Below are 11377 nucleotides of genomic sequence, written 5' to 3'. Positions count from 1 at the left end.
TTATACACATTAGCTGCCACTGAATAAAAAATAAAAAGGTAATTGTGACTTTTTGTCTCACAATACTGATTTTTTTTCCCTCACAATTGAGTTTATATCTTGCAATTCTGACTTTTTTCTTTGAACTGAGATATAAAGTCACATTTCTGAGAAATAAAGTCACAATTCTGAGAAATAAAGTCGCAATTCTGAGAAATAAAGTTACAGGGAAAAAATCTGAATTATAAGGGAAAAAGTCAGAATTGTGAGATAAACTCGAATTTGCGAGGAAAAAAGTCAGAATTGCAAGTTTTTCTTGCAAATGTGAGTTTATATCTTGCAATTTGGATTTTATTTCTCTTTTGTGAGTTTATATCATAATATTCAAAGAAAAAAAGTCAAAAGTGTGAGTTGATATCTTGCAATTGCAAGTTTATATCTCACAGTTCTGAGAAAAATGTAGAACTGTGAGATATAAATTTGCAATTCTGAGAAATAAATTGAGAAAACAAGTTTTTCTCACAAATGCAAGTTTGTGTCTCACAATTCTGACTTTATTTCTCTCAATTGTGTTTATATCATGAATTTCTGAGTAGAAAAGTCAAAATTGTGAGGTTATACCTTACAATTCCGACTTTATAACTCACAAATGCGAGTTTACATTGTGCAATTCTGACTTTTTTTCCACATAACTGTAAGATATAAACTCGCAATTCTGAGTCATAAAGTCAGAATTGTAAGACATAAACTATGAGAAATGAAGTCACAATTTTGAGAAATAAAGTTAGAATTGCAAAATATAACTCGCAATTGTGAGTTTATGTCTTACAGTTCTGAGAAAAAAGTCAGAATTGTAAGAAAAAAGTCAGAATTGCAAGATATAAACTCACTTTTGCAAGAAAAAAAGTCACAATTCTGAGAAATAAAGTTAGAATTGCAAAATATAAAGTCACAATTCTGACTTTTTTTCAGAATTGAGGGTTTATATCAGTACCCTCAAAATTGGGCTTTATAACTCACATTTGTGAGTTCTGAGAAAAAAAGTCAAAATTGTGAGAAAAAAGTCAAAATTGCAAGAAAATAGTCAGAATTCCAAGATATAAACTTGCATTTGCGAGAAAAAAAGTCAGTTCTGAGAAAAAAAAGTCCGAATTGTGAGATATAAACTCTTTTCTCCCAAATGCGAGTTTATATCTTGCAATTCTGACTATTTTCTTGCAATTTTGACTATATAAGACTCTTCAGCACATTTCCTTCCATAAATGTTTTCTATGACTCAGATACCAAGAGTCTTTGGAGACTCTCATCTGTGCATCCAAAAATAATGTTTGTGTGGTGTTTATGTGCAGTTTAATCAGGACAGGGTCAATGCGAATTGGGCAGATCATCACTAGTTGTGGGCGGGGCTTAACCCTACGGTGACGTCACAGTAGGGGGAAATCTGAAACGGCGTGTTTTCAGATACTGCTTCTAATTTATAGAAATTATAAATTAGACAGATCAACAAATTGTTAAGTAAACCACTGTTTAATAATAAAAAAATATATACTGTGCTGTACTGAAACTGTAGTGTTTCTGTGGCAGGGAAGCATGTACATGCATTAACAACAGTTTTGTCCACGGTTGAATTGAAACTGTGTTTGAATCCCTCAGAGGGAAGCTGTAGGATTGGCCCTCCATGCCTCCTGAGGACTGAGGTGACGCAGAGTTCAATTTGATTAGCTCTCATCCCGTGAGCGACCTCTGGCCCTCAGTCTGGGATTACCATTGAGGTCTGGCTCTGGAGTGGGATTTACAGCCGAATTGCCAAGCACATACTGACAGCTGCCTTATTACTCTTTGCTCCGTAATTCGGCATTCTGATTGGTCAGATACACTGTCAGATATTTTCAAACAAAGTTAAACTGCCTAACTGACTGATTTTTGACATAGACGTTCTAGTTTCATGTCTGTCGTATCACTCTGCTGTCTCTTTCTTCTGGCATAATAGAATAGTTTCAGCTCAAATCAATATTTCACGTCCATTTATTTATTTATTTGGCGAGGAGTTGTAATGCACAGTCAGATGGATATTTTGGGAAAATGAAGCCCTTTAGGTGACCTGAGATTGATCGGATGCCCTGTGGGAGTTTGTTTTGTGATAACAACCTGCTGATTGAACATCATCTCTCACTGATCTACTCATGAGTCTCACTTCGGCCTACTGTTTGTGCACAATCAAAACGAAAGATGAGGTACTATGGGGGGTTTTATGTGCTTCAGATTTAAGATTTAAATTGCATTTGAAAAATGCATTTTAAATTCAAGTCATCTAAATTATAATTCAGTTTCAGATCAGTGTGCATTGCATTTTACTTCCAGTGGTAAACAGGATGTAGAATTGTAATGCTGAAAAATTCTTATAGTACTTTAAATTTTATAACACGTTTTGTTTTCAGTGTGAATTGGCCATTAACATGTCTTCACCATAATTTCCAGAAACAGTATATGATACTGATGATTAATGTTTATTTATTAATTTACTGTTGATTAATGTTAGAAAATACACCTATATATTTTTTTTATTTAATGAATACATTTTATATTAATTTAACTTTTATTTACCGTGGTGGAAATGTTAATTATTATTCCTGCTTTTATAGTTCAAAAATATTTGTAAAAATATATTGTACATTTTATAAATGTAATTTCATAAATATATAACATTGCATTATGTTAATTTAATCATTAATATTAATTATATTATTATATTATGTTTATTAGGGCCCGAGCACTACAGTGCGAGGACCCTATTGGAATTGCTCCGTTTATTATTCTTCTTCTTCTTCTTCTCCAAAATGAAAAGTCTTTTTGAGGGCCTAAACATGCCCGAAAACTCACAAAACTTTGCACACGCATCAGACCTGGCGAAAATTTACATCTGATATGGTTTTCAAAAGTGGGTGTGGCAAAATGGCTCGATAGCGCCACCTATAAAATTTCAACGGAGTGCGCCTCGAGCTACGTTTCTCGTACATGTACGAAACTCGGTACACATGTGTAACACACCAATACCTACAAAAAAGTCTCCTGGTGCAACATCCGAAACCCAACAGGAAGTCCGTTATATTGAATTTCCTGTACGATTTTTGTGCAGTTTTTGCCATTTTCAGGCCTCGTACTTTAACGAACTCCTCCTACAGTTTTTATCCGATCATCTTCAAATTTGCTGAGTGTCATCATAAGGCCTTTGCGATGTTAAATTGCGAAGCTTTAGAGTTTTCGTCGAAGGGCGTGTCCGTGGCGGCCTGACAAACTTTGATGTTTCGCCATGAAAAAGGAAGTTGCTATAACTCAGGCATACAATGTCCGATCTGCCTCAAACTTCACATGTTTGATGACAGTCCGGTCCTGAACACACGTCAGTGCCTAAATTCAGTTATAGTCATAGCGCCACCTGCTGACAACAGGAAATGACATGTTTAACACTGTTACGGACTCTTAGCAACATATTGAAAAGCGTTAAGTCTTAAATAGGCTAGCAACATGCTACAAACATGCTAAAACATGCTAGCAACACTTAGCTAAGAGCTAAAGCATGCTATTAATACAAATACAAAAGGAAATTGCTGTAACTCATGTATATACTGTTGAATCTGACCCAAACTTAATATTCAAGATGCTACAAAAATAATAAAGCATGCTAGCAACACTTAGCTAATATGCTAAAGCATGCTAATTATACAATAAAACAGGAAGTTACTCTAACTCAGGCATACCATGTCCAATCAGCCCCAAACTTAACATGTTTGATAAGAATCCTGGCCTAAACACACGCCCATGCCTGTATTCAGTTATAGTCATAGCGCCACCAGCTGGTAACAGGAAGCCACATGTTTAATACTGTTGTGGATGATTAGCAACATTTAAAAAAAATTCAACAACTGTTAAATAGGGTAGCAACATGCTAGAAACATGCTATAACATGTTAGCAACATTTAGCTAAGTGCTAAAGCATGCTCTTAATGCAATGAAACAGGAAGTTACTGTAACTCAGGCATTCAATGTCCAATCAGCCCCAAACTTCACATGTTTGATAACAGTCCTGGCCTGAAGATGTCTACATGCCAATATTCAGTTATAGTTATAGCGCCACCTACTGTCAACAGGAAGTGACATGTTTAACACTGTGACACACTATTAGCAACACACTAAAAAAGCCATTGAGTGCTAAACTAGTTTAAAACGTACTCAAACATGCTAGCAACACTTACTTAGTGCTAAAGCATGTTGTTAAAGACATAAAACAGGAAGTTACTGTAACTCAGGCATGCAATGTCCAATCAGCCCCAAACTTCACATGTTTGATAAGACTCCTGGCCTGAAGATATATACATGCCCATATTCAGTTATAGTCACAGCGCCACCTGCTGACAACAGGAAGTGACGTTTAATGGTGTTACGGACTCCTAGCAACATATTAAAAAGCTTTAGCAAGTTTTAAATAGGCTAGCATCATGTTAGAATCATGTTAAAACATGCTAGCAACACTTAGCTAAGAGCTAAAGCATGATATTAATACAAAGAAAAATAAGTGTAACTCATGCATACAATGTCCAATCTGACCCAAGCTTAATATGTTTGATAAGAGTCCTGGTCTGAACACAAGCCCATGCCCATATTCAGTTATAGTCATAGTGCCACCTGCTGGCAATAGGAAGTCACATGTTTAATACTGTTGTGGATGCCAAGCAACATTTTAAAAATATCAACAAGTGTTAAATAGGTTAGCAACATGCTAGAAACATGTTAGCAACATTTAGCTAAGTGCTAAAGCATACTCTTAAAGCAATGAAACAGGAAGTTACTGTAACTCAGGCATGCAATGTCCAATCAGCCCCAAACTTAATATGTTTGATAAGAGTCCTGGCCTGAATACATTTACATGCCAGTATTTAGTTATAGTCATAGCGCCACCAGCTGGCAACAGCAAATTACTTGTTTTACACTAACTTAAGCATGCAATGTACAATTTGCACCAAACTTGACATGTTTGCCAATAGTCCTGGCCTGAAGACATCTAAAAGCCAATATTTCTTAATAGCACCACCTGTTGGCAGCAGGATATGTCATGACTTACACTCAAGCATGCCATGTTCAAGCTTCACCAAACTTCATATGTTTCATGAAAGCACTGGCCTGAACACATCTGCATGCCAATATTCAGTTATAGGCATAGCGCCACCAGCTGGCAGCAGGAAGATTGGCACATATCAATGACTTTGACATATTCCTCCTACATTTACTGTGTTAATAGCATAGTGCCCACCATTCGCCACCGATTGGCGGTGAGCCCGAGTGCGAGGGCCCTACCATCGCTGCTTGCAGCTTTAATTTTCACAATATTAAAATTTTTATGTCTCTATGTATAATAATGATAACAACAATATAACATTTTAATATAATATACAATTTTAAAATTATTTTATAATTATAATTAATATAACTTAATAATAATGATTATATTAATGCATGTGTATGTTTATATATATATATATATATATATATATATATATATACACACACATACACACACACACGTTAATATAATCATTTATTGTATTTTTTATGAACTATAAATTATTATTATAATTAAAAATAATGATTATATATATATATATATATATATATATATATATATATATATATATATTATATATATATAATCATAATGTTTTTATTATATTAATTATATTATATTAATTATATTTAATTTACACAATATTTAATTTTTGATATCTGTATGTGTAGAGTATAATTATATAACATAATAAAAAATAATGATTATATAAACATAATATATATATATATATATATATATATATATATATATATATATTACAGTGTTTATAGTTACAATTATGTTATATTAATTATTAGTATTTTTTACTTTTATCATTTACAATCACAATATTCAAATGTTAAAATATATTATATTTGTGTATTATTATTTACATATATTATTAGATATTTACATTTGATATTTTGACTGTTTATAGTTAAAATTTTATTGTATTTAAATAATTAAATTGTATTTAATTTACAGTCACAATATTCACATTTTGATGTCAGTATTTTTATAAAGTGATGAAAATGTGTATTTTAATAAAATCTGTTTTGAATTTTGACATGATTTGATGAATGCTGACATGATTGAATTGAATTTAGTAAACTGTTTAGCTAGAAAATTATGTTTTGTCTTGAGTATGACTAATGAAATTTAATGGAAATTCCAATTCATAAAATTGCTTTTCCTGTTTATGAATTGAAAAGAAGCCAATATTGACTTAAGTTCATCCCTCCTTGAGCAGATGAGCAGATTGGCCTGTACTGGTCATGTGAAGGTTTGGGGCGAGCATGGGCATGTTGTGGAATGACTCTACACTGCTGGTTTTCCTGTCTGTTAGGAGTTGTTAACCATCTGGAGTAAGTTCGGTTGTGGACTGATCTGCTGTATGATGATTTGATTCAAAGGCCTCCCGCTGTTTACACAAGTTAAGAAGCATTACAGTGTTTGACGTTCAAGCTGGTAGGTCACTCTTCAGTATGGCTGTGTTTGTGCTCTGGTACTTCTGATGAATCATGCATATTGCTCAGTGGAAAGTGTGTTCAAGCTGTGCTTTTCTGTTGAGGTTTTATTAAGCTGTAGATTTAAATATAATCTTCTATAGAGTAAATGCACATACTGGAAACCTTCAAGAGAAAGTATGTATCCTCATATGATCCTGTTGAAAAATGCCACAGTGCAAATTAAGTTTTCATTTCCTTGCACTGTTGATGCAAGTAAACATGGGTCTAGACAGCATTAGCCTGCATGTGTTTGAGAGCTCATGACTGTTTCCATCCATGTGTCATGTTCAGCGGGAATTACATCAGGTCATTACGGGAAGTTCAGTCTCAGTCACTTATATTCACCTCAGGATGTTTTGCTAGAAATCAGATGTGTATGTTCATGTGCCTACAGCATCTGACAGATACAGTACTTTATCAGTGTAGTAAGACCTGTGTTTCGTATAACTCTGTGTGTATGTTTTAGAAGTTGCTTTGATTTAAAGGTGGTTTACAATAAAAGTAAAAGCACTCAGGCAGGTCTAAAATTGATCATTAAACAAACTTGCCTGAGATATTGAAATTCTGGCCTAGTAATGTGTGACCTGTAGCACTCAGTCGCCACTGTTGAAGTGACAGGAAAATCAAGTAATGGAAAGAAGGTATTATTTAATAATGTGATATAAATTTGTCATCGTTCAGTTCCAGTGGTGTAAGAGGTTACGTAACAATCTTACATAGCCAGACATTTGATCATCAGATTGAATAAGCAGCTTATTCTGGTTAAGACCCGCCCACTTAGAATGGACAAGGCAGTTTGATTGACAGTTGACGTAGCCAATCACTGTTTTTTTTGTTTTTTAATTCTTATTCATCTATTTTGCATTCATACATTTTTATTTTTTAAATCAAGTTGATTTTTAGGGGTTCAATCGCATAGTGCTGAACTGTATTGTAATTGTTAGGATGGTCACAGATCAGCGATCTCCATGTAAAACTGATCCTGCAGACCAAACTGTAAGTCGTAGAGACTTGAAACTTGGAGGGATGGTAGTACTCACACTATCTACAATTTCACCAAGGCTCGGCCCAATCGGCCTGATGGGGGCGCTACAGCGTTCAAAAGTATGAAATCGTTTATAACCCCTAAAGTGTCTTATGTTGTTGGAATCCTTGCCTCACGCCGGACAAAACGCAAGCCAGATCAGATTAGGTCGTGACTATAAAATTTTTGGGTATTTTGGATTATTTTCAAAACCTATTCATGTGAACTAGCGCTAGGTTTTTCAAACGATTGGAACCAAACCAGTGCAGAAAGATTCTCTGGAGAACGAATAATTATCAGAAAAAAAAAGAGTCTAACTTTCGACTCACTGTCGCAAAGGGATGCCAAAACGTTCAAAAGAGGCAGGACCACTTTTAGTAAAATGCCTGTTAACTCCTGAACGAAATGAGATATCTTTGTTATGTAAGAGTTCAATCTGAGGTCGCAGGACAACAATTGCAGAGCTTGGCCACTTGGTGGCACTATAAGAGAGAAAAAAACATAAAAATGGCTATACCTACGCAACTACTTGTTCTATCAATGTGAAAATCAATGTGCATGGTCTTAGTCCAAAGTGCCACATGTGTCTATAAGGACATTTGCGTGTCTCAAAAAACATGGCCGCGATAGGGTGATGAAATTTGAGCACCTATTAGACAAGGTTAATGGAGGCAGATCGGAACAAAACTTGGTGGGCCTGTTTAACTTATGGCCCCAAAGGTCTGTTAGAAATTTGAAAGAAATTGGCCAATCGGGGGGGTGATAACATGTTTTTCAAGGGTGTAAACCAGGGTTGCCCAACCCTGTTTCTGGAGATCTACTATCCTTTGAAGTTCAGCTCCAACCCTGATTAAACACACCTGAACCAGCTAGTTAATCTCTTAGGTAGCACTTGATAATTACAGGCAGCTGTGTTGGAGCAGGGCTGGAACTAAAGTCTGCAGGTAGGTAGATCTCCAGGAACAGGGTTGGGCACCCCTGGTGTAAACAATAGTGCATTGGATGGTTTTTTGCACATACACGTGATATTCATATCATATGACAGAACACCTCGTTCCGGACAACTTTGCCTTTAGAACCACTGCTGTCAATCAAATCGTTTGTTAAATAATTGATGTAAAAAAAAAAAAAACCATACTTTTGCAAATTAGTCCTAGGGTTTTCGCTTAATATGGCAAAAAAAACACTGCAGTACAATTCTCTGACTCTCTAGCACAATAATTATCCAAAAAATGTTTAAATTGACCTTTTGGGAAGCTATAACGGGGTCGTTTAGAAAAGGGGCCTGTCTAAATTTACCCCAAAATCCTATAAAACCTACAAGAAAACTCAAAACTTCACGAAACCTTGTGAGCACATGTGACAGGTGATTTCAAACAAGCATGCAAAGTTTTAAGGAGATCAGACTATACAAAACATACTATTTCCATGGTAAATTAGCTGTATTTGCAAAAAAGGAAAGCTATATAATGTCTTTTTTCATATGTGCTTAAATTCCCAAAAGCTTGAATTTTGGTAATTGCTGCTTGAAGCTATATTTTGTGATTGTGTTTGTTGGCTGTGCATCTTTGCAACAGGTTTATGTATAGTAAATCGAGCATATGTTGGTGTGAAACCACAGTGTGAATAAATAGGCTAAGAAGAAGAGTACGTGTGTGGTATTTTTGGGACTGACAACATGTGAAGACCTGATCAGTCTCATCTATTTTGTGCTTTAAACTGTTTTTCCGTTGCATCAAAGTGAACTGCAGTAATGCAGTTTTGTGTAGCTTTTATTTGTTACTTCGATTTGCAATATTCACCTTCTTTTCGGACCATTAGTTATCAAATTATCTGCAAACACTGCAGCTGTCATAAAACAGAGGAGCAGTTTAATTTAACAGCTGAAAAACCAGCTCACTCACACGTCGTCATTTCAAGGTCATCATGACTCAACCAAAAACTGGTGATGTCGAAGTGGTTAAGTTGTTTACTCTGTAATTAGTCTATCCATTTTCACTTGTTTGACACATTTAGATGATTCACAATGTAATCGGCCAATCATAGCTCTGTGGAGGCACTGACGCCTCTCATTCTGACCCTACACTGGCATTTTTCCACTACATTCGCCCTAATAACTTTAATAATCATTGAAGTCTAGTTTCCGGTCTAGTTACAGAAAATAAGCAATGTAGCAAACACAGAAATTGGTTATATAAAGGGATAGTTCTTCCAAAACTAAAAATTAGTTACTCACCCTCATGTTGTTCCAAACCCGTAAGACCTTTGTTCATCTTCGGAGCTCAAATTAAGATATTTTTGATGAAGTCCGAGAGCTTTCTAACCCTTCAGACAGCAATGCAACTGACGTTTGCTGAACTGATGTTCAAGGCCCAGAAAGGGAGTAACCTATTGTAAATATCCCTTTTTTTATTTTAGTTACAAAAAAATTTTAATGTAAATTTATAATGATGTATTTAATATACACTTTGTTATAATACCTGTTTGTACTTTACTTTGTGTTAGATTACCTTTTAATAAAGGATTAGTTCACTTCCAGAATACAAATTTCCTGAAAATTTACTGACACCTATGTCATCCAAGATGTTCATGTCTTTCTTTCTTCAGTCAAAAAGAAATTTTAAGAAAAACATTCAATTTTTCTCCATATAGTGGACTTCAATGGGGATCAATGGGTTGAAAGTCCAAATTGCCGTTTCAGTGTAGCTTCAAAGGGCTCTACACGATCCCGAGGAATAAGTGTCTTGTCTAGTGAAACGATCAGTCATTTTCTAAAATAAATGTAAATGTATACTTTTTAACCACAAATGTTCATCTTGCTCTAGCTCGACATAGGTGAAAGTACCATCCCAGTGTTTACAAAGTGAATCTGCAAAGAAAGTCAAACGCCCTTTACAAAACAATGATGTCAGATGATTTTTAAATTGGAGGAGAAAATTAGACAGCGTTTATTGCCCTACACTATCTTTTTGAACCGAAGTACGCAGACGAAGAACTAACCATGCATGACCTTTTTAACATGATTATATAATGTGTGAAGTCGTAGACGCGCATTGCAGAGCTATAGTGTAAGATAAGTGCTAGATAAGACCCTTATTCCTCAGTTGGGATCGTGTAGAGCTCTTTGACGCTGCATTGAAACTTCAATTTGGACATTCAACCTCAAAGTCCACTATATGGAGAAAAATCCTGGAATGCTTTTCTCAAAAACCTTCTTTTCTTTTCAACTAAAGAAAGAGACATGAGCATCTTAGATGACATGGGCTGTGTATCGGGAAATTTTTCGGCTGGAAGTGAACTAATCCTTTAAAAGACAGAAAAATAGTTAATAATGCTGTGTGAGTAATCCTAAGGAAGTAATGACAAGATGCAATGCTATGCGACATGATTTCACAAAGGGAACAATGTATCCAAAACGTGCAGAGGCAAACATGGAGCAACGTAAAGTGCCTTTTTATGAGCTGTTTGTAAGTTCGCAGGTGGAGAAAATAAAATCATATGCACGCAATAATGAGCGCGCTTAGTCCTGCAGACGACATTAGGTGTAGTCGACTTAAAGCGGCGATCAGCAGACTGATCAGTGAATGGGGTGTCATACACCCGCATTGTCGCTTTAAGTCAAATGCACCTTTTCCTTTTGTTTGGAGTGTTCGGTGAGCTCCATCACGAAATATACATCATTCAACCCGACCAATTAGGTTGTGAAAGTATCACTATGCCTTTAGGTTCGCTGTCAAAAATTGCCAGTGTGAACACTAAGTGGAC

Source organism: Garra rufa, chromosome 6 (genome assembly GCF_049309525.1).
Source record: "Garra rufa chromosome 6, GarRuf1.0, whole genome shotgun sequence".
In the NCBI taxonomy this organism is placed as follows: Eukaryota; Metazoa; Chordata; class Actinopteri; order Cypriniformes; family Cyprinidae; genus Garra; species Garra rufa.
This window is presented reverse-complemented; position numbering follows the sequence as displayed.